The 26,238-nt window shown below is 36.1% G+C and overlaps 1 protein-coding gene and 1 pseudogene across 3 annotated transcripts in view; one reads left to right on the forward strand and one right to left on the reverse strand.

Annotated features, from left to right (window-relative positions):
- YAF2 (YY1 associated factor 2) overlaps positions 1 to 26,238 on the reverse strand; it is a 125,176-nt gene that overhangs the window by 56,440 nt on the left and 42,498 nt on the right. The gene's annotated exons all lie outside the window — the stretch shown is intronic.
- Positions 12,636 to 13,175, forward strand: LOC143689985 (large ribosomal subunit protein uL15 pseudogene; annotated as a pseudogene).

A 26,238-nucleotide genomic window follows, 5' to 3' on the forward strand; every position in this document is an offset into this window, starting at 1 on the left:
TTCTAGGTAAAATACTTGTAAGGAGGGATGTAACATCCATCATATTTCCCTTTTTAAAGTGTTGTAAAGAGACCAACGGAAACATTAAATGTGGGGAGACCAAGTGGTACAATATCAGAGTAGCCCAGACAGAAGACGATGGTGGATTGGAGCAGTAGACAAATGGGATATGGACAAAAATGGATGGATTCAAACATTTTAGTCAAGATAATACTATTGGTCTTCCTTCCTACAATTTTGGAGTTTATAATCTATTTTTAGTTATATTCAAGGTTACTTTTATACATAATACAGTTTGATTGTTTTCATATTTATGGCATTTCTATTCCTTTACATGAATCATTCATTCAGGAATTTAATCAGTACACATATTGCCACGTACTATTCTGGGCATGGGAATATAGCAAGAAAAAAAAGCCCCCAGTGCCACAAAGTTTACAAGGATGAAAACAAAATAAAAATAAGGTTTCTTTATATATTTGATTATGTTTTGCATTATATTCTAAATAAGTAATATTTATTTAAAATATTTTTGTGGTGTTATACAGTCATTCATCCATTTACTCAACAAACATTAACTAGACAACATTTATATGCCAGGCCCTATTCAACAGGTATAAACACCATCCAGAGATTACAGCATGCTCAGAAGCAACAGGACACAACACAGGTAGCTGCATTTGGCTGGGACATAATTTTACAGGGATGAATGGCAAGAACGAGTCTGAAGATATATGCAGGAATCAGATCAAGAATGGATTTGTAAACTATGTTAAGGTATATGGACTTTACCCTGAGGACATATGTTATTACAGTACAAAAGATTCATATCAAAGAAATATAGTTAAAGTAGTGGGGAACCAGACTATCTAGAACAGGGTTTGCATGCGCAAGTATCTACAGAAGCAAGATAATTAAATAAGATTTAGAAAAATGCAGGAGACCACAGGGGCTGATAAGAACTGCAGAAAACCCAGAAACAATCTAAATGGGGCAAATTATTGCAATGAACAAATATGGCTCAGGGCTGTAACACTTTCCACTTTCTAAGAAGTTGGAAATTCAAAATTTCAGATGAATCTCTTCATTTTTTAAAATACTGGTGTATTAGTTAGGGTTCTCTAGAGAAACAGAATCAACAGGGAACACTTGAAAATATAAAATTCATAAAAGTGACTGCAGAAACGCAGAGTTCAAAATCCACAGGGCAGGCTGTGAAGCCTGGATGGTCTGGATGAACTCCACAGGAAGAGGCTCACCAGCCAAAGCAGGAATGGAACCTGTCTCCTCTGAGTCCTCCTTAAAAGGCTTCCCGTGATTAGATTAAGCATCACTCATTGTAGAAGACACTCCCCTTTGGCTGATCACAAATGGAATCAGCTGTGGATGCAGCTGACGTGATCATGATCTAATCCTATGAAATGTCCTCATTGCAACAGACAGGCCAGCACTTGCCCAATCAGATAAACAGGTACCACAACTTGGCCAAGTTGACACATGTCCCTAACCATGATACCTGGCAATTCAATTTTTTTTTAAACATGCTGCAGGCTGACATGAGGGAACCAAACAAAACAAGATCATGAGCCAAACTGGTCCCACCAGTTACAAGTTTCCAGTCCCTAGTGTAGAGCCTCAAAGACCACACTGAAGAGCTTGAACTTGGACCTGAAGGCAGTGGCAAGTTACCAGAGACTTTAAGAAGGATGACTAGTAACTACCACTTGAGAAGGCACAATATCTCTCTTGTTCACTGCTATATCCCCAAAGACTGAAAAAGCACTCAAATTTAGTTGGTTCTCAGTAAATATTTGATAAATTTACAACTGGAATTTTTTTAAACATTAGTATCATGGAAGCAGACAGGACAAACTGGAGAATATAAATACAAGTAAGAAAACTAATCCAGTGTTTCTCTGCACAACCCTAAGTCTACTCTCATACCACTTTTTAATTTTGTTCACAATAAGTCACTTCTTACTCATGCTGCCTAGTGTTCCCTCTTTGGCTATAAAGCTGCCAATGAAAATTTTGGCCAATGAAGTAGTGACCACAATTAGCAACTATCAGCTTTCACCTGGCTAGAGGCAACAAAATTAAACAGAGTGAGTGATCCAAGCAGCCTGGAGAATGAGAATATATCTGCTTCATTTCAATACATGACTAGAACCTCCAAAGGTGATTCCAAACCCTACCCTAAGGATATATACCGTTGTTAAAACTGCTACCGTGAAATTACATATAAGTATCAGTAAAATGCTGCAGTAACTGTGCTAAACAATATCCACCAACAATAATAAGTAGGGCTGGGGAAGGAGATAGAGTGAGGTTTGAGATTCTGGTATGATGGCAGCAGAGTAACAAAGAGGTAAATTGAAAAAGACTGGAAACTCAGAATAGGTATGCAAACTAAACAATAATTGAGAAGAAGCAGGTAGCACAGGAAACCTTAGAATCTGGATGTATATATATTCAGAACCTAATTAATCTCATATTATTAGAGTAAAACCTGCCACTGTTGGATATAAATTATAGATTCTTCTGATGGTGTTAGACAACCAGCATGAGATGTTATATATTCATTTATTGAGAAAAATCTTCTTAAATGTCCCTCACCTAATGAAACAATACGCTATTAAATGTTAAGTTATACATGTTGTACCTTAGATATGGCCCTACTTTGCAAGATGTTCATTCTCGAATATTATCTACTGGGGAAAAAAGAGAAGAACAGATTGACTTGAAAACCTCTAAATAATCCCCATGAAGTGAAAAGATGTTGGACCTCACCTTATAAAAAGAAAATCATGTAAGGATCCTCTCTGGTTATGAGCTATATCTAGAAAGCAAGACAGGAGAAGTTTATTGTCCCGCAGGGCTGGGAGAGAGATGACAACATTGTGTAATTCTACCCACTCTGACCCATATAAAAAGTCTGAGTCTACACTACAGGAGTTAATATTCTGCTGAAAACCTTACAGGTGGGAAACATGACACTTTAAAGAAATTAAGTAACCCTAGATATCAGGGAACACTATAGAAAGTCCTAAATGCTCTGGAGAATTTAGGAATGGATAGTAGGTTCATGCTATCAATGACAAATGGTAAAACTGAACACCCATGAACAACAAAAGAAAAAGAGATATTCAAAGCATCGTTAATGAGAAATAGCAGGAGAAGAATGATATAAAACCAAATGTTCTTTAAAGATGCTCTCAATTAGCACTGTCCAATACTGGAAGAATATATGACCTGTGAACACTTGGAATATTGCTAGTCCAAATTGAGATATGCTATAAGCGTAAAATACAACAGATTCAGAAGACTTAATATGAAAAAAAGATCATAAAATTGCTGCATTAATAGAAAAAGTATGAACCTATTAAACTTTCCCCCCTGGGAAGCCCCTGAAACTCTCTCAAACATTAGGAACTCTCAAGTAAATAGACTAAGCCCTTGATCTTGAAGCTTGCTCTTATGAAACTTACTTCTGCAGTGGAACAGTGAAGCCTCACTATAATTATGCTTAAGAATGACTTCCAGAAAAGCTCTCTTGTTGCTCAGATTGTGACCTCTCTCTAAGCCCAACTCTGCAAGTAAAATCACTATCCTCTGCACTACATAGGACATGAAGTTTAGGGGTGTAAATCCCCCTGGCAATATGGGACATGACTCCCAGGGATGAACCTGGCCATGGTACAATGGTCTCAGCTACCTACCATAAAAGGGAAAAGAAATGGAACAAAATAAGGTATTAGTGGCTAACAGTCTTCAAAAAGGGTCAAGAGGCTATTCTGGAGGCTACTTTCCTGCAAGCTTTAGCTAGATATTGCTAATTGTCATAGTTTTCCAACCCCCAACCATCATCATTCCGTTAACACTAAAGAATACCTAGGGCTCAATCTAAGATTCTACAAAACTCTCATGCACTAAGTTTACATTCCAGAAACCTATAGCCTCCAGATGGTTCCGAGGCCAGGTAAGTTCTGAAACCCAGAGTTACCAGTCTCTACAAGAACATGAACTAACTCCATTTCCCTATCCTATACAGTCAACACCCCTTTTCAACATGAAAAAGTTAGAATGGGCATAGGGCTAATATCCCTAAAGAAGTACAGAAGGATCAAAGGAGAAGGAGGAGTTATAACAGAGAAGTTAGGATTTAACAAATGAATATGACTAATGAATCATTATATAGATATTTCTTTTTAGTCTCATCTTGGAATAGCTAGAATGAAAATCCGAAATTGTGGAACTGTAAACCATATCAAACTCTGAACTCTGTTCTAAAACTACTGTTAAAACATACTTTGAAATTTATTCCTCTTTTTTGCAAACATTTTATATTTCACAATATAAACTGTTAAAAATATAGAGAGAGATTTAGATTCCATTGATGGCAGAGTGAGACTCTTCAGGGCTCATTCTTCCCAATGAAGTTTAAACAATCCACAAGAAATGGAATAAACATCTCTCAAAAAGCTCCAGAAACAGTTAAAGGACTACAGTAATAGGACAAGCACTAATTTTTTTTTTCCAAGTACTTATGGCGTTCAATCAAACTATCTACATAAGTTATATCAGGAAATGCACTAGTCAGAATATAAATTTTGTAACAAACATTTTTTGCTTTAGTCTCACACAGAAGGTGACATTTTAAAATATTAATTACCATCTATTTTCAATACCCTGCAATAATGACATTCCCTTGTTCTTCCTCATGCAAAAACATTTTGCTAATTGTCATAGTTTTCCAAACTAAATTTTTAAAAAGGCCATTTAAAAAGCCTCCCTTCCTATTGTAAAGGATCCTAGACTGTAAGCACTTACAGCAGTCACATATATTCAGGAGTTATAACTGTTATTTCTAAATTCTGAGATACTAAGCTGTTTTTATACAACCTGGTCATTCCCAGAAACTTCGGGTATTTATGTGACAACTGAGACTCAGAGTTAGCTCTGAAGCTACTATGGAAGTCAGCACTACCCCATACAGGAACTGTTTAAAAAGCTGAAAAACGGATCAGACTTTGAGTAGAGATATGAAGAAAGCTGATCTGGATAAGACTAAGGTAGAGAAGAATACAGGGTAAAGGATGATATGGTTCATATTTTAAAACTTCAACTTCTTTGTGAGACTAAAGGGAGAGATGTTTATTTGGTGCGAAATTTATATTTTGCGTACTGCATTACCTAATTTAACTTGTACGGTCAGTTTAGTTTAACACACCATAAGTACATGTAATTTTGAATAGGGCATGAGATTTTGTTGGTTTGTCCTGGTTAGTATAATGTCCCAATATACTCCAGAGTAATTTGGGCAGTGAATAAAGAAGTATTTGCAAAGTCCCCTTGGGGGACTGGTGAGAAAGGAAGAAATATTCAACTTCCTCATTTGGAGAATTTCTGATATTCTTACAAGCACTGGAGACAACCAAATCAACAGACTAAGCCCTTGATGTTGGGGTTTGCCTGTATGAAACTTATTCCTGCAAGAGATAGGCTAAGCCTACTTACAATTATGCCTGAATCACCTCCAGGGAAACTCTTTTGTTGCTCAATGTGGCCTTTCTCTCTAAGTCAAGTCAGCAGGTGAATTCACTATCCTCCCTCCTACATGGGACCTGACTCGCAGGGGTGTAAATCTCTCTGGCAATATGGGACATAACTCCCAGGATGAGCCAGGACCCACCCTCAAGGGACTGAGAAAGCCTTCTTGACCAAAAGGAGGAAGAGAGAAATGAGAAAAAAATAAAGTTTCAGTGGCTGAGACATTTCAAAGTTGAGAGGTTATCCTGGAGGTTATTCTTATGCATTATATAGATATCACTTTTTAGTTTATGGTATGCTGGAGTGGCTGGAAGGAAATACCTGAAACTGTTGAGCTATGCTCCAGTAGTCTTGATTCTTGAAAATGACTGTATAAAAATATAACTATTTCAATGTGACTGTGTGACCATGAAAACCTTGTGTCTGATGCTCCTTTTATCCAGGGTATGGACAGATGAGTAAAAAAAAAAATGGATAAAAAAATAAATAAATAATAGTGGGAATAGGGGTAAAATACATTGGGTAGAGGAAATACCAGTGGTCAATGAGAGGGATAGGTACGAGGTACGGTATGTATGAGTTGTGTTTTTTTTCTTCTTATTTCTTTTTCTGGAGTGTTGTAAATGTTCTAAAATTTGATCACAGTGATGAATACACAACTATGTGATAAGACTGTGAGCCATTGATTGTACACCAAATTTGGAATGTATATGTGTGAAGATGTGTGAAAAGATATATATATATTTTTAAAACATCCCCTCCCCCACCCTTCCCCAGCTTAGGCAGAGTTGGTCCACATTCCCAGTGCAGACCCCTGGTTCCCAGTTGGGGGTGTTCAGCACAATAACCATTGTGCACATACTACAAACATGTATATCTGGCCCAATCTTGTCTGGTGACTGAGACCTGAGGGTCTCATCATCCAGAACATTCCCTATGTGTAGAAAGCCGTTCACAGAGCTCTCTAACAGAAAGTTATGGGAGAACAATCAAGTCATTCCACCAGGGATAAGAGACTGCTAGCTATAGAACATAGAGTACAGAGCCCTGAATCATGAATAAACTGATTCCTAGGGAAGTGGGGACATTGATATCTGTATAAACCAGGGAATTCCTAGAGCCACACACACATACTCAAGATATATGTGCAGAAAGATCAGGGAAGCCCCTATGTTTTGGCCTGGAACTATTGTCTGAATTTTCACTGTATGGATAAGCCCTGAAACACCATCTGCATAGGTCAGTCTGCAAAGACTGGGAAATGTATGCATTTTTCTCCTCTTCTTTGTGGGGGGGAGGAGGCTTTGCTCCTGGCATTCAAGGAAACCTCATAACATTAGCTTGATACAAGTTTAAGGAACAAAGACTCAGCTTCTAGATTCCAGGGATACATTAAAATATCAAATGTCAAGGTCTCAACAAAAGATTACAAAACATACTAACAGGAAGTAAAGGGCAGGCCAGGTAAAAGAGAAGACAGAACCACCAAGGAGAAGGACCAGCCCTTGAACTTACCAGAGAGTTCTTTTAAATGGTTCTAAACATGCTCAAGGAGCTAAAGGAAAGCATAGACAAAGAATGAAAGGAAGTCAGGAAAACAACAGATGAACATAGAGAGATTATGAACAGAGTCAGAAATTATGAGAAGGAAACAAATGGAGCTGAAAACCAGAGTAATAAATTAAAAATTCCCCAATGGGGGTCAACATCAGCAGACTGGAGGTGCAGATGAATCAGAGAACTTCAAGATAAGACAATTGAAATCATCCAGTCTGAGAAATAGGAGAAATGAAGAAAAATGAACAAAGCCTGAGAAATCTGTGGGATATCACTAACTATACCAATATACACATTGTGGGAATCCCAGAAGAGAGAAAAAGGGTTACAGAGAATATTCAAAGAAATAGGGCTGAAAATTTTCCCAAATTTTATGAAAGACATGAATATACACATCCAAGATGCTCAATGAACTCTAAACAGAATAAACCCAAACAAACCCGTGCTGTTGCAAAAACTATCAAACTGCTGAATGTCAAAGGTAAAGACATGGAGTAGCTAGAAGAAAAAACAAAAATTGTTGAATTGTAACCCATACGAAACTTTAAAATCTGTTCTATAACTACTTGTTAAAATGTACTTAGAAATTTATTGTTTTGTATATATGTTATATTTCACAATTAACAAAACTAAGTTCTAAAAAATGATCATGATGATGAATATACTATGTGATGATATTGTGAGCTACTGACTGTACACCATGTATGGAATGTTTGTATGTTAAGAATGTTCGTGTTTGTATGTTGTTTTTTATGTCAATTTAAAACAAACAAAACAAAACAAAAATAAAATTTTTTTTAAAATTAAAGAACAAAGATAAAGAGAGAATTCTCAAAGTTGCAAGAGAAACTACATGTCACATACAAGGGAGCCTCAATAAGATTAAGAGTCAGTTTTCATTGGAAACCACGGAGGAAAGAAGAAAGTGGGATGAAGTATTTAAAATGCTGAAAGCAAAAAACTGCCAACCAAGAATTCTGTATACAGCAAAACTGTCTTTCATAATTGAGGAAAGGATTAAAAAACTCACAAACAAAAGCTGAGGGAGTTGGTCACCACTAGAGCAGTCCTCCAGGAGACGCTAAAGAGAGTTCTCAAGGTAAAAGGTAAGTACAAATAGACAATAGATCAAAGCCTCAGGAAGAACTAAAGATCTACAATGAGAGTAATAACACAGGTAAATATTAATGGTAGTACTACTGCATTCTTGTATACATTAGTACATAGCTTTTACTTCCTAGAAGATCTAAAGGTATATGCATAAAATGTATTGATAAATCAGTGTTTGTGGGCTCATAATGTATGAACATGCAACGTATGACAGAAACTACATAAGGGAGAGAGGACAGAGAGGTACAGGAATTTAATTTATGAATACTACTGAAGTAAACTTGGTATGTAAGCAAATGAAACTATTAATGATTTAATATGTTAAATGTAAAAAGCATGGTGATTCTGGCCCATATACTTTCCCAAACAAACAAAAATTCAACAAACACTGCTGCAATGATGGGATAATTATATGGAAAAAGAATGAAAGGTGACCCCACCACACAGCACACACCCCCCCAAAAAAAAAAATTTAAGCAGCATTGTAACTACAAAGAAAATATTGGAGAATATGCAAACTCATAAGAAAGAAAGTAGAGTATAGGTTGCCAGGATCAGGGCACAAAAGAAACGGGGAGTTAATGTCTAATGGGTATAAAGTTTCCATTTGGGGAGGTGGGAGAGTTTAAATAATGGAATGCAGTAAGCATACCACAATATTATGAATGTGATTAATCCCACTAAATGGTAAATTTGGGAGTGGTTGAGATGGGAAAGTTTGGGTTGTATATATGTCCCCACAATTAATTTGTTTTTAATATTTTTTTTTAAAAAAAGCAACTAGAGACAATAATGATTAAATACTTGATGGGAGCTCTCAAGGGAGGAGAAAAGGTTCAAAGGGACATTATTGAGACATATGAACAAACTGGAATACAGACTATAAGCTTTATATCAATGTTAAATTTCTTGAACTTGGTAAGCACACTTCAGGTCAATTACATAAGTGCATATCCTTGTTCTTAGGAAATGTACATGGAATTATTAAATATTCAAGGAGTACGATATATACAACCTATACTCAAGTGTTCAGAAAATGAAATGATAGATTGAACTAAAGATGGACAGATAGAATGATAGGGCAAATGTGGCAAAACGTTAAAATTGGCAGATCTGGGTAGTCTGGGGGATTAGGGATATGTTGGAGTTGTTATGGGGTCTGTACTATTTTTTTTATCTGCACTGTATTGTAAGTTTAAAGTGGCTCAAAATAAAAAGGATTTAAAACGTTATCTTAAAAGTAATTTCACATTTTCATTTATCTATTTTCATTTGATCATCAGAAACCTTATGATTACATATGCAGCTCCCTTTTATAGCTTTTATTATCTTTCTATTGGACAACACCATTCTAAATTTGTCATGGTTAAATTATGACTATTTGAGGGTAAGATATTGGGTAATTGGAGCTAAGGGATACAGATTGTACAACAGGACTAAATGTAAAAACTCAGAAATGGACAGAACAATACTACCCAACTGTAATACAATTATGTTAAAACACTGAATGAAGCTGAATGTGAGAATGATAAGAGGGAGGAGGGCTGGGGGCACAAATGAAATCAGAAAGAAAGATAGGCGGTAAAGACTGAGATGGTATAATCTAGGAATGCCTAGAGTGTATAATGACAGTGACTAAATGCATAAATTTAAAAAACGTTTTTGCATGAGGAAGAACAAAGGACTGTCATTACTGCAGGGTGCTGTAAACAGATGGTAATTAATACGTTAAAATTTTACCTTTTGTGTGAGACGAAAGCAAAAAATGTTTATTTGGTACAAAATTTATATTTTGACTAGTGCATTTCCTAATATAACTTATGTACACAGCTTAACTGAACACCATAAGTACATGGAACCTTCAATAGGACATGAGATTTTGCTGGTTTGTCCAGACTGATACCCCAATAAATCCCAGAGTGATTTGAACAGTGAATAAAAAACTATTTGCAAAGTCCCCTTCGGGGAATGATGACAACAGGGGAAAATTCAACTTCTCCAAGTTGAATTCTTGATATCCTCACAAGCAGTGCAAACAATCAAAGCTACAGGCTGAGCCCCCAATCTTGGGGTTTGTTCATATGAAACTTAACCCCACAAAGGACAGGTCAAGCCTACTTAAAATTAGGCCTAAGAGTCACCCCCAAGAGAACCTCTTTTGTAGCTCAGATGTGGCCTCTCTCTCCAGCCAACACAACAAGCAAACTCACCACCCTCCCCTTGTCTACGTGGGATATGATTCCCAGGGGTGTGGACCTTCCTGGCAACGTGGGACAGAAATCCTGGAATGAGTTGAGACTCAGCATCAAGGGACTGAGGAAACCTCAAACCAAAAGGGGGAAGAGCAAAATGAGACAGAATAAAGTGGCAATGGCTGAGAGATTCCAAACACAGTCGAGAGGTTATCCTGGAGGTTATTCTTACGCATTAAATAGATATCACCTTGTTAGTCAAGATGTAGTGGAGAGGCTGGAGGGAACTGCCTGAAAGTATGGAGCTGTGTTCCAGTAGCCATGTTTCTTGAAGATGACTGTATAATGATAAAGCTTTCACAATGTGACTGTGTGATTGTGAAAACCTTGTGTCTGATGCTCCTTTTATCTACCTTATCAACAGACAAGTAAAACATATGGAATAAAGATGAATAATAGGGGGAACAAATGTTAAAATAAATTTAGAGTGAAATGTTGGTGATCGGTAAGGGGGAGTGGTGGGGGGTAACGGTATGTATGAATTTTTTTCTGTTTTCTTTTTATTTCTTTCTCCAAATAGATGCAAATGTTCTGAGAAATCATGATGATTATGAATATGCAACTATGTGATGATATTGTAAATTACTGATTACATATGTAGAACAGAACGATCAAAAGTTACAAATGTTAGTGTTTGGTATTTTTTGGTATCTAAAAAAAAATTTTTAAATTAAAAAAAAAGAGATAAAGCAATAAAGTGGTTTCAATTTCAAAAAAAAAAAATGACTATTTTGACATTTTCACTGAATTTAATAGTTTGTTCCTTTATTATTAAGTTCCTCTTGGGTATACCCTGCATAGGATTATTTCAAGGTGAAGAACTGTGACAGCTTACCAAACTGAGACTAACCCAAATTTGTGGGCAAAGGCTTGAGTCTGCAGGATTGTTCTACCAAATGATAACCAGACTCTCTTTATGTCATCTCTGGCAAAAGAATTACATGGTAAGAAAGGAGCCTATGTACATTCACATTGATCAGAATTTGATCTATAGTTTGACAAAATCCATCCAGCAAAATAAGATGCATTGTTTTAGTGTCTTCTCACCTTCAGTACATATGTTATATTTATAAAGTGAGATAAATAACTTTCACTATGATTTATTTATCCATTTGTGGCAATTTTCAGATATTTAAATGTGCTTCCCTGTGATAGATAACATCAACAACTTGCCGCCAAGGAAAATACACATCCCTCCTCACAAGGGTGAAAAGAAATAACAACACTACTTTTTATGAGAGACTAAAACAGATTGTAGAAGGCACTGGTCTCAAATTATAAACACTATTATCATCTGAAAATAGTCCATAACCCTCCTGGAAACTTTAAGATAATGTGATTTTAGGAAATTAAAAATACCACAAACAAAATACAGAACGTAAACAGTTTAAAAGAGCACTGGCAAAGATAGAGAATGCAGTAACACTGAGAAAAACAATTATACTATCCCAATATTAGAAGACTACATTTTTTTAAGGTCTTAGACTCAACATGATGAAAATAAAATGGATTTATTTTTTAGACCCCAAATTTCCTACAGATTAAAATATTACTTAAGTCAAAGTTCTCCGGAACAAAACAACTCCAGGCTTCATACAGGGTTCACAGTCTACTGTGAACTGTGGTCTTTGACAAATGAACCAATGGATGAAATTCCAGATAGCTTAAGGAAACATTGGGTTGAGATGCTAGTTAATCTGAGAAGTATGAAAGTGCCTATGTTATACACTCAAATATCTGGGAGTCTACTAAGAACAAGGCATCATACTAAGTTTCTAGAGATACAATGGTGAGAAACCTACAATCCCTGACCATTATTACAGAGTTTAGTCTATGGTGGTTCTGGAAAAAAAAAAGGAAGTGGGATCATCATCAATATTTCATTTCCTCTTTCCCATATTCCAATTCAAAACATTTCCCTTCTCCTATTTGTTTCTGGAGAAAATGGCGTGAGCGTAGAGAAAGAGAAGAGAAGAGAAGAGATCTATGCACCACATACTGAACTGAAATTATTTTTTCCTATCTCTTTCCATGCAAAACTCTGACTTCCTTCAAGAAAGAAAATGAAATCTATTCACCACCTTATCTCTCTCCCCACTACCTAAACCAATCCATACGGCTTATCTGCTGCTCACTCTCTGTGAACTACACTATATTCTGTGCTAGAGCCATTGATTTATTTTTCTATTATAAGTTATTATCAATAATAAATAAAGAGCTCTTTCTTTCATCTTGGCTGCCAACATGACTTACAGATTGAGAAAGGCCCGGAAACTTCAGGACCACGTGAGTCATTGCCACAGCTGTATCACAGGCAAATGCAGGAAGCATCAGGGAGGTCAGGGTAATGCTCGTGGCATGCATCACCACAGGACCAACTTCAACAAATATGACCCAGGTTACTTTGGAAAAGTTGGTATGAGACATTATCACTTGAACAGAAACCAGAGCTTCTGTCCAACTGTCAAGTTTGATAAACCATGGACCTTAGTCAGACATGGGTAAATGCTGCTAAAAATAAGATTGGAGCTTCCCATCACTAATGTGATGCAATGGGGCTACTACAAAATTCTGGGGAAGGGAAAGCTCCCAAAGCAACCTGTCAATGGAAAAGCCAAATTCTTCAGCATAAGAGCTGAGAAGATTAAGGGTATCGGGGGAGCCTGTGTCCTGGAGCCATATGGAGGGAGGTTCATTAAATGCTAACAAATGCTTTAAAAAAAAGAACAAATGAAGATTAAACAATAAATAAAGGTTAATCTTCCCAGGTGTTTCTTTTAGTAAAAATAAGCATACATAAAAATATGCGTGTGTGTGTGTGTGTGTGTGTGTGTGTATTTTTAAAGGTATAAAGTAATATACATAGTCTTCTTTAAGGGAAAAAAACTTCCCTCACCTACTAACCAGCTTCAGAGGCAACCACCACTAACTATCCTGAGCCTCACTATAAGTGAGATCACCCCATACACATCACTCTGCAACTAGCCTTTCTTTACATTTATGAGATTTCTCCATATTTATATACATCAAAAGCAGCATGGCATAGTGGAATCTGGAGCCAGGTGATGGGGGTTAAAATTCTAGTTTTGAATTCCAGGTCTATCATTTACTAAAGAGAGTAGGTAGGTTATTTAAACCACCTATGCTTCACTACCACCATCTTTCAAAATGGAGATATGATAGTACCTATTTCTGAGTTCTTATAAGGATTAAATTAATACTCGAAAAAATGCTTTGAACAGTTCATGGTCACAGTATATACAATGTGTTTTTAAATTTAAAAAACCAATAAATAATATAAAAAACAATAATGATAACCTAAACATATATTTACATACTTGTCCATTATGTGACTATTCTGTATCATATATATCCATCCCCTATTGATAGACATAGATTTTTTTTCCCCAAAAAATACCCCTATACAAATCTCCTTGGGAAAACACGCAAATTTCTCTAGGCTAATAGTAATCAAACAGTAATCGCTGGATATGAGGGTATACACATTATCAACCATGTAACACCACATCCTGAGCTTTGCAATTTGATGGGTGAAAATTGATGGCTTATAGTTTTAGACTATATTTCTGTACAAATAAGACTAACCATCTTTTCAATTCATTAGCCATTCCAATTTCAATTTCCTCTACTATGAAGTGCACATTTATATTCATTACTCATTTTATTTGTACTGTTTGTCTTATTCTTTTGCTCTTTATATATTCTGGAAACAAATCCCCTAGATAGTACAAACAATGCACATATCTCTTCCCAGGCTCTTATCTTTTAGTCTGGTTTATGATGTCTTTTATTGAACCTAAGTTTTTCTTTTTGAGGCAATGTTTTTATCCTTGATGGCTCATTCTTTTCCTGACTTCCACATCATAAAGTTGCATATTCTTCTATTTTTTGTTCTTTTAAAAATACTTTTTTACATGTTTAATGTTTAATTCAACTGGAATTTATTTCTGTGTATAGTTTGGAGTAGAGGTTCGGCACCCCCACTCCCAACAGAACACCAATTCAGCAGACCGCTCTCTCTTTCCCTACTGATAGAAAATCCCATCACTAATATTTACTAACTTTCTAGATATGCATGGATCCATTTCTGAACCCTCTACTCTATGAATGTCTTTTCTTGTACTAATACTACATTGCTTCAAATACCTTTTTTACTTTTTTTATGGAAGTAACTTACATCAAGTATACAAATGCTGACTATACCATTTGATACATGTATACCAACCATGTGACCCAGCCTAGACCTATATAAAAATTTCTCATGTCCCAGAAAGCTTCCTCATTTGCTTACCCAATCAGTACCATGCCTCCAAGATAATTTCTACACTGATCTCTTCCACCATAGATTAGTTTTACCTGTTTTTGAATTTCCTATAAATGGAATCATACAATATATAACTCTTATGCCTCACTTCTCTTGCTCAACATTACACGTGGGATATTCATCCACGTTACATCTGGCAGTTTATTTATTTTCATTGCTATGTAGCATTCCATTTTAAATACCATGATTTTTTTTTTTTACATGGGCAGGCACCAGGAAACGAACCTGGGTCCTTGGGCATGGCAGGCAAGCATTCTTGCCTGCTGAGCCACAGTGGCCCACCCTAAATACCATAATTTTTAATGTCTTGACATCCAACAGGTCAAGTCATTCCTCCTTGCTCTTTTTTTTTTTTCCAGAACTATCTCAGTTATTCTTGCACCTTTATGTCACATGAAAATAATTTTACATACTATGTAAAATCCTACTATGACTTTTGTATGGAACTTCACATAATTAGAGAAGTAACTTTTTGGTAACAGTCATTCTTTCCATCCACAAATATAATATGCACTGCCTTTTATTCACGTTTAACTTCATATCTGTCAATAAAATTTTTCTAATTTTCCCCATACAGTCTTCTATTTTTTGTTGGGTTTATTCAAGGTATTTTACAGAACTTGCTGTAATGGGATCTTTTTAATTTTCTAATTGATTATTGCCAATCTGATTCTTGATCTTGTATCCAGTAACTTCACATTCTCTATTAACACAAATAGCCTGTTGATTTTTTTTTTTAATTTTCAAGAGGGGTGTTCATATTGTTTACAATTAATGTTCATCATTTTTCTTCCTTTACAATCTTGTTAGATTACATTTCTTTTATCTTATTCCTAGGAGCTAGGACCTCCAGCACAATGCTGAATAATAGCATAGATGGCGATAGTCTTCTTAATCCTGACTTTAACAGGAATGTTTCTAAGAGTTCACCTTTAGGTATGACGTTTGCTGTTAAGAGTTTGAAAGATGCCTTTAATGGAAGGAAAAAAGTTTACTTCTCTTCATACTTTAATTTTTTTTCCTTTTTAATTTTGAATATTAATGGTATTGAATTTTACTATAAACTTTTACTGAGTCTATCAAGTTCATTTTTCCTCAGTTTTATGTTTAACTTATGAAGTATACTGATAAGATTTTCAAATACTGAACTAACCTTACAGTCCTATCCTAATTAAAATCTTGACGGGGTACAAGGGTACTTCAGTGGTAGAATTCTCACCTGCCATGTGGGAGCCCTGGGTTCAATTCCTGGCTCATGCACTCTGCAAAACAAACCAAGAAACCAACAAAAACAAACAAAATATTCAAGAAATAGTGCTGCAATAACGGGATACTCACATGGAAAAAGAATGAAATTTGACCCCACCATACAGCACGCAAAAAAATTTTTTTTGATATTTGTGTTCATGACATTGAATGTTAACATATTTTCCCGAGTATGTTCTCTCCAGTTTAATTTTAAAGGTTAAACTTAAACATGCTGGGTACCATCCCTCTTTTTCTGTGGGTCAGTTTGTATAAAATTGGAATTTATCTATTCATCTATTCAATGAAAGTGCATCTGAAATTATGATTAAATATATCACTATTAAAACTATTCCTCTTCCCTCCTGAAACGTGGAGGGGCCAGCCTTCCCATAACATCAACTAGTTCCATCCCATCCCATATTATAAATAGCCCCTTTCAACATGAAGAAGTTAGAATGGGCATAGCACAAATATCCCCTAAAGAGTGGGAGAACGATCAAAGGTGCTGGTAGAGTTAATCAGAGACAGTAGGGTTTAACAAATAAGTAAGGAGTGTTGAATCATTATACTGATATTTCTTTTAGTCTCTAGTACCTTAGAGCAGTTAGAAGTAAAAATCTAAACTTGTGGAACTGTAATCTATATCAAACTCTGAAAACTGTTCTACAACTAATTGTTGCGATGTGCTTTGAAATGGATTGCTTTTTTTGTATATGCTATTTTTCACAAAAAAGAAAAAAAAAGAAAAGGAGGAGTATAAAAGAAGATAGGATTTAACAAATGGTTATGACTGCTGAATCATTCTATTGATATTTCTTTTGGTCTCCAGTGTCTTTGAGTAGCTAGAAGAAAAAAACAAAACATTGTGGAACTGTAACACATACCAAACTTGAAAATCTGCTCTATAGCTACTTGCTAAAATGTACTTAGAAATTTATTGCTTTTTTTGTATATACAGTTCACAATTTTAAAAAGTTAAAAAAAAAAAAACATTCCTCTTGATACCACTTCACACAACTAGGATGACTATGAACAAAAAGACATATGGTTAAGGGTTGGTGAAAATATTGAGAAACATTGCTAATGGGAAAAGAAAGTGGAAAAGAGAAATTTTTCTTTCTCTTCCTCTTTCCTTGGTTTTACTTTCTTTTTCAGTTTCCTGAATTTAATATCCAGTTCGCTTATTTTTCAATCTAATATAATCACATAAGGTTATAAATTTATACCTAAGATACCACTTTGCTTCATCCCTCAGTTTTGATATAATATTTGCTATAATTCAGTTCTAACTATTAGATAACATCCACTTTCTTAAAATTCTTGAAAATTCTTACTCATTATTTCTTCATTATTATTTTTCCACTATTTTCTCTCCTGGAACCCCAATCAGACATAGATTAGAGCTTCTCAATCTAGCCTGTAGATGTTGCCCTGCTTTCATGTTTTTCATGTCTTTATCTCTCTGTGCCATGTTCTGGGAAAGTTCTCACGAATTTACAATTTCTCTTTCAACTATTTCTAATCTATTTTGCACTTTATTGAGCTCCTTTACAACTAGCTATATTCTCATTTTCAATATTTCAACTGCTTATATTCTCTACATATTATTCCTTAAATGATTGTTCTTGTTCCATGTTAATACAATATGCTCCTATTAAAAACAAAATAATATTTTAAGCTAAGACACTTTTAGGTAAAAACGTTATTTGAAATGACCATTATTAAGCTCTTCTTTAATGTTTGCCAAAAAAATTCCACTTTTCAGTTCTCTTGGCTGCTATTCTGCCAAATGTTATCCAACCGTGCTTATTTACATCAAGGCATGGAAAAAATAATTTATATTAATACCATGTTAGAATTACAGAAACTGAAGCACAATAATTGTTTTAAAAACTACTTTCTCCCCAACTTTTTCTTGAAAAACTTCAAAGACACAGATAAGTTAGAAATACACTGAATACCCATATACATCACCTAGACAGAAAATCATTAACATTTGTCACATTTGCTTCATCTCTCCTTCTCTTTCTCTCTCTCTATACACATAAATAAACACACACACCACACTCAAATATCCATTTCTCTAAACCCATTAAAAGCACTCAAATATTCTTTCCCTAAACCCATTCCTAATGATACTTAACTCCTAAATATTTCAATATCTCCTAAGAATAAGAGCATTCTCAATATAACTACCCACGAGCATCACACCAAAGAAACTATGAGATTGAAAGGTCTGTTGCACAGATGCACAGGAACAAATTCAAAACTAGTATTCAAGTCATCTGACTACATGTTCTTTATCCTGCCTTGTCCAATTACTAGACCTGAATTAATACTCTGGTGATTACTGAGAAGTGAAGCTCAATCTTATGTCCTTCCTTCATTAAATTTCATTTACTGTTTTATTAGACAGTATTCTTAAAGACAAGAATTTCTGAAAGTCAAGCAATGATCTTCTAAGATTTTCAAATCTCAAAAATCAGGTACATTTACAGAGATGGGAAAGTTTTAATAATTAAAGATGGTGATGGTACGGCAATATTGCGAATATGATTAATCCCACTGAATGGTAGACTTGGGAGTGGTTAAGACAGAAAAGTTTAAATTGTATATATAGTTCTACAAAAAAAAAAGAAAGTAAGCAAGTTTAACTAAAGAGTCTATGACCATAAAATGTTATGGGATCTAATAAGGGAGGAGAAAGGGCTCAAAGGGACATTACTAGGACATACGAAAAAAATGGGAATATAGACAACAAGTTCTATGTCAAAATACTATTCATCAACTTGATAACTGCACTTAAGGTAATTATATAAATGAGCATCTTTGTTCTTAGGATATGTACACAGAAACATATGTAACGAGTGTTCAAAGAGCATGATATATACAACCTACACTCAAGTGTTAAGGAAATGGATTGACCGCTCTCTAAGCCGACATGGCAAGTGAACGCGCTGCCCTCCCCCACTACATGGGACATGACTCCCAGGGGTATAAATCTCCCTGGCAACGTGGAACAGAAATCTCAGGATGAGCGGGACCCGGCATCAAGGGATTGAGAAAGTTTTCTTGACCAAAAGGGGGAAGATAGAAATGAGAAAATATTAAGTATCAGTGGCTGAGAGATTCGAAACAGAGTCAAGAGGTTATCCTGGAGGTTATTCTTACACATTATACAGATATCACTTTTTAATTTATGGTGTATTACAGTGGCTAGAGGAAGTACCTGAAACTGTAGAGAGCTGTGTTCCAGTAGCCTTGTTCTTGAAGATGATTGTATAATGATACAGTTTTTATAATATGACTGTGTGACTATGAAACCTTGTGTCTGATGCTCCTTTTATCTAGGTTATGGAAAGATGAGTAAAAAACATGCATAAAAAATAAACAAATAATGGGGGAACAAAGGTTAAAATAAATTGGGTAGATGGAAATATTAGTGGTCAATGAGAGGGAGGGGTAAGGGTATGGTATACATGAGTTTTTCTTTTTTCTTTTTCTAGAGTGATGGAAATGTTCAAAAAAATGATAATGGTGATAAATACACAACTATGTGATAATATTGTAAGTCACTGATTGCACACCAGGTATGGAATGTTGGTATGTTAAGAATGTTTGTATGTTAAGTTTTATCAATAAAAATATTTAAAAAAAGAAAACAGATTGATATATTAGACAGATAGCCAGATGACAGATAGATAGATGAAAGGGATGGATGAAAGGAAGGGAGGGATGGATGGAAGGGGGGGAGGGGAGGGGAGGGGAGGGAGGGAGGGAGGGAGGGAGGAAGAAAGAAAAAAAGGGCAAATTTGGCAAACGTTAAAATTGGTAGATCTGGTTATCTGGTGGTGGGAAGGTATGTAGGGAGCTTTCTGTATGTGATTTGTTATTATTTTTGTAACTGCCCTTTAAGCTTGAAAATAATTCAAAATAAAAAGCTAAAAAAAAAGCAGGCAAGAATGCTTGCCTGTCATGCCAGAGGACCCAGGTTCGATTCCCGGTGCCTGCCCATGTAAAAAAAAAAAATTTAAAAAAAAGTACACTGGCTTTCTAGCTTTTTAAATATCATACATTGTCTTAACATGAAGCTATTCTAATTAACTCTCTCAAAACTATACTCTTGTATGTGCATAGACATTCATATATTATACTAAACAATGATAATTTCACTGTAATGTTTTTAAGATGAAAAAAGATGCTGTTTGTAAAGAAAAAAACAATACAAATAGAATTATTGGGCTAAATAATGCTGCCTTATAATGGAAAAATCAGTAAATATAGTCTCACATCTACGCAAAAAAAATAATTTTTCACTGGGTAGGATTTAATCTCAGTCACTGATGTTAGGAACTGAATTAGATAAAAACTATAAAATCCTATCTCTGCCTTGAAAGAGTTTACAATCCAGCTTTAGAGTTTTATGCAAGAGGAAACAAAGGAACAACTTAGAGCTAAGTATCTAAGGACTAAACTATGTCGTAGATATTAAGCTATCTCTATAAATAAAGGAATGCTTAAGATCAATCTACACTAAAATAATAAATCCTAACAAGAGTTTTTACTATTTGCTGCTGGCACAATGCTAAGTGCATTATGTGAATTAATTCAATCCTCACCCTCATAACAATCCCATTTTTCTACTCAAGAAATAGATATAACGATTCTAGCATAGATTTCTGGGAAGACGGCAGAACAGAATAGGCTAAGTTCACCACTGCTCTATGGAACAGTAAGAGAAGGGAAAGAGAAAAAAGATCCAGACTGCAGTTCCAGGGTGCAAGTGACCAGAGGTCTTCTACATTATATACGGAAGTTCTGAACGAAAAAGTGGAGAAACTGACATGGAGAGAACAGAGTGTGTGAACTCAGGCAAGATCCCACCAGGGGCAAACAGCAGTGCACAGAGAAGTACAAGTCCAAACAGCAAATTGTTCCTCCACTCCAGCCAATCCCCATGGCTAACTTGGAAGATCTTCCCACTAGGCATCACAGCTGGGAGCTCCCATGAGGAACCCAGAAGCAGGCCCAGTCACCTGCAGTATCCAGCCACCCTCCAGGTACCAGGACTAGCCGCCTGCCATGCAAAAGGACCAGCAGCCAGGCATACCCAGCCCTATAGCCTAAGGTCACCTCAAGTGGGAGCCTGGGGGCCACCAAACCCATCAGGTCTAAAAATGGAGTCTCCACTGAGGTGCACACTGGTCATGCCCCAGTCCCAAGGTTGGCGGCTATCAGCATGCACCAATATTAGCATCTTCATCTTGCTCAGACAGCTGCTGCTGTCAAGGAGAGGCAGGCCTGAGGTGTAAAGGTGAGGATACTGTAAAACAGGGATTGTTATTTTGGCAATTATCCATGATGCCCAATCAATGGAGGGGGCCAAGAGTACAATGACTGAGAAGGAGAATGGTAAACTATGATGTATATGCGTGATAGAATACTGTGCAGCTACAAAAAAAGGAACAAAGTTGTGAGGTACGCAATGAAGTGAATGAACTTTGGAGATAATATGCAAAATAAGCCAGAACAAAAGCATAAATATGGTATGGTCTCCTTTAGAAAATACTTATAAAAGCCTAAATTTTAAGCTCTTATAGCAATCATACTTAGTCCAGAATTACATTTCTAGATTCTGAGATGCCATATTATATGTGTATAAACTGGTATTTTCCTGGAACTTTGAATACCTCTGTGTTCTAGTTTGCTTGCTGCCGGAACGCAATATACCAGAAATGAATGGCTTTTAAAAAGGGGAATTTAATAAGTTGCTAGTGTACAGTCCTAAGGCCAAGAAAATGTCCCAATTAAACAAGTTTATAGAAATGTCCAATCACAGGCATCCAGGGAAAGACACCTTGATTCAAGAAGGCCGATGAAGTTCAGGGTTTCTCTCTCAAGTGGAAGGGTACATGGCAAACACACAGTTTCTCTCTCATCTGGAAAGGCACATGGTGAACAAGTCAGGGTTTCTCTCCCATCTGGAACAGCATATGGCAAACACAGTGTCATCTGCTAGCTTCTTCTCCTGGCTTCCTGTTTCATGAAGCTCCCCAGGAGGCATTTTCCTTCTTCCTCCAAAGGTCGCTGGTTGGTGGATTCTGCTTCTCGTGGCTATGTCGATCTCTGCTCCCTCAGAAATCTTTCTTCAAAATGTTTCCTCTTTTATAGGACTTCAAAGACTAATCAAGACCCACCCAAATGCATGAAGACATACCTCCAGCTAATCCAGCTCAACAACCACTCTTGATTAAATTACATCTCCAGGGAGATGATCTAATTACAGTTTCAAACATGCAATGCTGAATGGGGATTAGAAGAAATGGCTGCCTTTACAAAATGGGATTAGGATTAAAACATGGCTTTTCTAGGATACATACATTCTTTCAAACCAGCACACTCTGTAACAGCTAAAACTCAAAATTGTAGTTCTGCAGTTCTGAGAGTCAACATTGCCGCACACAACAACTGTTACAGTAACCAAAAAGTGGGTCAGGCTTCAATTAGAGATAAAAATGGAGCTGATTTGGTTGGGAATAAGGTTAATCAGAGTACAAAATAAAGAATGATACTGTATGTATTCCAGAGTGAAAGGATTATGTACCCTAGAAAAGCCATGTTTTAGTCCTGATCCATCTCCTGGAGGCAGCCATTTCTTTAAACCCCTATTCATTACTGTAGTTTGGAAACTTGATTAGATTACCTACACGGAGATGTGTGGTTCACCCAAATGTGGGTATTAACTTTTGATTTTTTGTTTGTTTGTTTTTTGTTTTGTTTTGTATGGGCAGGCACCAGGAATTGAACACAGGTCTCAGGCATGGCAGGCAAGAACTCTGCCTGGTAAACCACCACGGCCTGCCCTGTGGGTATTAACTTTTGATCAGAATGAGATGTGACGTCAGGTGGGTCTTGATTAGCTTACCAGAATCCTTTAAAAGAGGACACATTTTAGAAAAACCTGGAGACCCACGAGTGCCCACACAGCCAGAGACCTATGGAGATGAAAAAGGTATATGCCCCCGGGGGAGCATCAAGAAACAAGAAGCCTGGAGAAAAAGCTAGCAGATGCTGCTGTGTTAGCCATGCGCCTTGCTAGTTGGCAGAGAAACCCTGAACTTCATCTGCCTTTCTTGAGTAAAGGTAACCTCTTGTTAGTGCCTTAATTTGGTCATTTCTACAGACTTGCTTTAATTGGGGCATTTTCACAGCCTGAAAACTGTAAACTTGCAACTTAATAAATTTCCCCTTTTGAAAGCCATTCTGTTTCTGGTATACGGCATTCTAGCAGCTAGCAAACTAGAATACAGAGCTTCAGCTATTACATGAAACCAAAAGCAGAGAGGTTTATTGTACCTAGAACATATAATCTTCCATAAAACAACCTAAATCAAAAGTGCCTGGATTGCTCATTTAAACAACCAAAACACATGGAGCCTAGAATGTGAACAAGGCCTTGTAATTCCATATTGCTTAATGTAATACCTGGATACATCCCAGACTATGGTGGGCTGATAATTAAAAAGTACTGATACAGACAGGGTGGGCAACAGTGGCTCAGTGACAGAATTCTTGCCTGCCATGCCAGAGGCCCGGGTTTGATTCCCAGAGCCTGCCCATGCAAAAACAGAAAAAGTCCCCTTGAGGAACTGGAGAAAAAATATGCAACTATTAAACTTTCCCACCTGGTAAACTCCTGGTGTTCTCACAAATATTAGAGCCTTCCAAGAAAATAGACAAAGCCTTTGATTTTGAGACTTGCCCTTATGAAACTTATTTTTATGGTGGAGAAGTTAAAATTACCTACAATTATGCCTTAGAATTGCTTCCAGGAAACCTCTTTTGTTGCTCAAATGCAGCCCCTCTCTCTCTAGGCCCTAATCTGCAAAGAAAATCATTACCCACCCCTATATGGAACATGACATTCAGGGATGAAATTCTCCCTGACAAAACGGGACAAGACTCCCAGGGATGAGCCAGGCCCTGGCACCACAGGATCGATAACACCTTCCAGACGAAAAGGGGGAAAAGAAATGTAACAAAATAAAATATCAGGTATGATTTCTAAATGTTGTGTTAATTTCTTTTTTTTCTTTCCGTTAATTAAAAAAAAAAAAACATATATATATATATATATCAGTAGCTAAGAGTGTTCAAATGGAGTTGGCAAGCTATTCTGGAGGCTATTCTTATGCAAGCTTCAGCTAGATAATGCTAATTGTCACGGTTTGCCAAACCCAACCAACATCATTCCTGTTAATACTAAAGAACACCAAGGGCTCTATTTGAGATTCTACAAGTTTCATACACTACATTTACTTTTCAGAAACCTAAACCTTCAGATGGTTCCTAAGCCAGTAAATCCTGAAACCCAGAGTTACCAGTCTCTCCAAGTATATCAGCCAATTCCATCCCTCTACCCCATACTGTTGAAACCCCTGTTCGACATGATAAAGTTAAAATCGGCACAGGCCAAGTATCCCTAAAGATTGGGAGAAGGATCAGAGGAGAAGGTGGAGTTATAACAGAGAGTATGACTACTTAATCATCATATCAATATTCCTGTTTAGTCTCCAGGCTAAACAGACTGTTTAGTATCTAGGAGCTGCTAGAAGAAAAAACTTGAAATTGTGGAAATGTAACTCATACAAAACTTTGAAATCTGTTCTATAACTACTTGTTAAAATGTACTTTAAAATTTCTTGCTTTTTTAGGGAGAAGAACAAAATGAGACAAAATAAAGTGTCAATGGCTGAGAGATTTCAAACAGAGTTGAGAGGTTATCCTGGAGGTTATTCTTACTCATTAAATAGATATCACCCATTTGGTTAAGGTGTAATGGAAAGGCTGGAGGGAACTGCCTGAAAATGTAGAGCTATGCTCCAGTATTATTTCTTGAAGATGGTTGTATAATGACATAGCTTTCACAATGTGACTGTGTGGTTGTGAAAACCTTGTGTATGATGATGCTCTTTTTATCTGCCTTATTGACAGGCCAGGAGAACATACGGATTAAAAATAAATAATAGGGGGAACAAATGTTAAAATAAATTTGGTAGATTGAAATGCTAGTGATCAATGAAAGGGAGGGGTAAGAGGCATGGTATATATGAGGTTTTTTCTGTTTTCCTTTTATTTCTTTTTCTGAACTGATGCAAATGTTCTGAGAAATGATCATGATGATGAATATACAACTATGTGATGATTTTGTGAGTTACTGATTATGTAACAAGAATAGAATGATCATATGGTAAGAATGTTTGTGTTTGTATGTGGTTATGTTTCATTAAAATGATTATGGTGAAGAATACACAACTATGTCATGAAAAAAATGTTATTTCTTTTTTGAATATATGTCATATCTCACAATAAAAAAATGTTAAAAAAAAATGTTTTAGCATAGAAGAATTTCTGGAAGGGGCGGGACTTGGCCTCAATCTGAATGTACAGAAAAGTAGCCTGGAGAGGAGGGCAGTTCAAGAAAACAGAAAAACACAAGTTAAAATATAAATTTGACAACTATCCAGATATGACAAAAACAAAAGTTTCAAACTGAAGAAATTACGTCTGGATAAACAGAATGGGATTAGATTATGAGAGGACTTAATTGCCCAGCAAATGAATAAAAATTTTATGATATAGCTACAGCAGGATACCACTAAAGGCTTTTTATGTGCTAAAAATGCCCTTTTTGACTTAGATACCAGGTAACATACAGAATGAATAAGACAGAAACCAGAAGTAAGGAACTCTAATTCTAACATTTGCATACCAGCTCAATAAATTAACTGATACCTAAGGGACCAGAGCTCAACTGAACCAACTCCCTTTCACATCAGTAAGCCCATCCACTTTATATAAGCAAGTAGTAAATATAATCGCAACATACTCCAAATTACTTTTCAAATTTACCTTTACTAAAGTTAAAAGGTACACTGAAAACTTTGTCATTAAGAAGTGCGAGTCAATTCATATAGAACTAGTCTTATTGTTCAATATTGTGCCAAAATATTTTAACCAAATTTGGTATGTGCTTAAATTTTATAAAGTGTAAGTATTGACTTCAATAAAAACAACATCCACAAATAAAGGAATTTATAAAAGAATTCAACACACAGCTTCTCTGCATTGCTTTAGAATTATTACGCTCTTCACCAAAAGTCATTGAGCATACAC

Source organism: Tamandua tetradactyla, chromosome 7 (genome assembly GCF_023851605.1).
Source record: "Tamandua tetradactyla isolate mTamTet1 chromosome 7, mTamTet1.pri, whole genome shotgun sequence".
Classification (NCBI taxonomy): domain Eukaryota; kingdom Metazoa; phylum Chordata; class Mammalia; order Pilosa; family Myrmecophagidae; genus Tamandua; species Tamandua tetradactyla.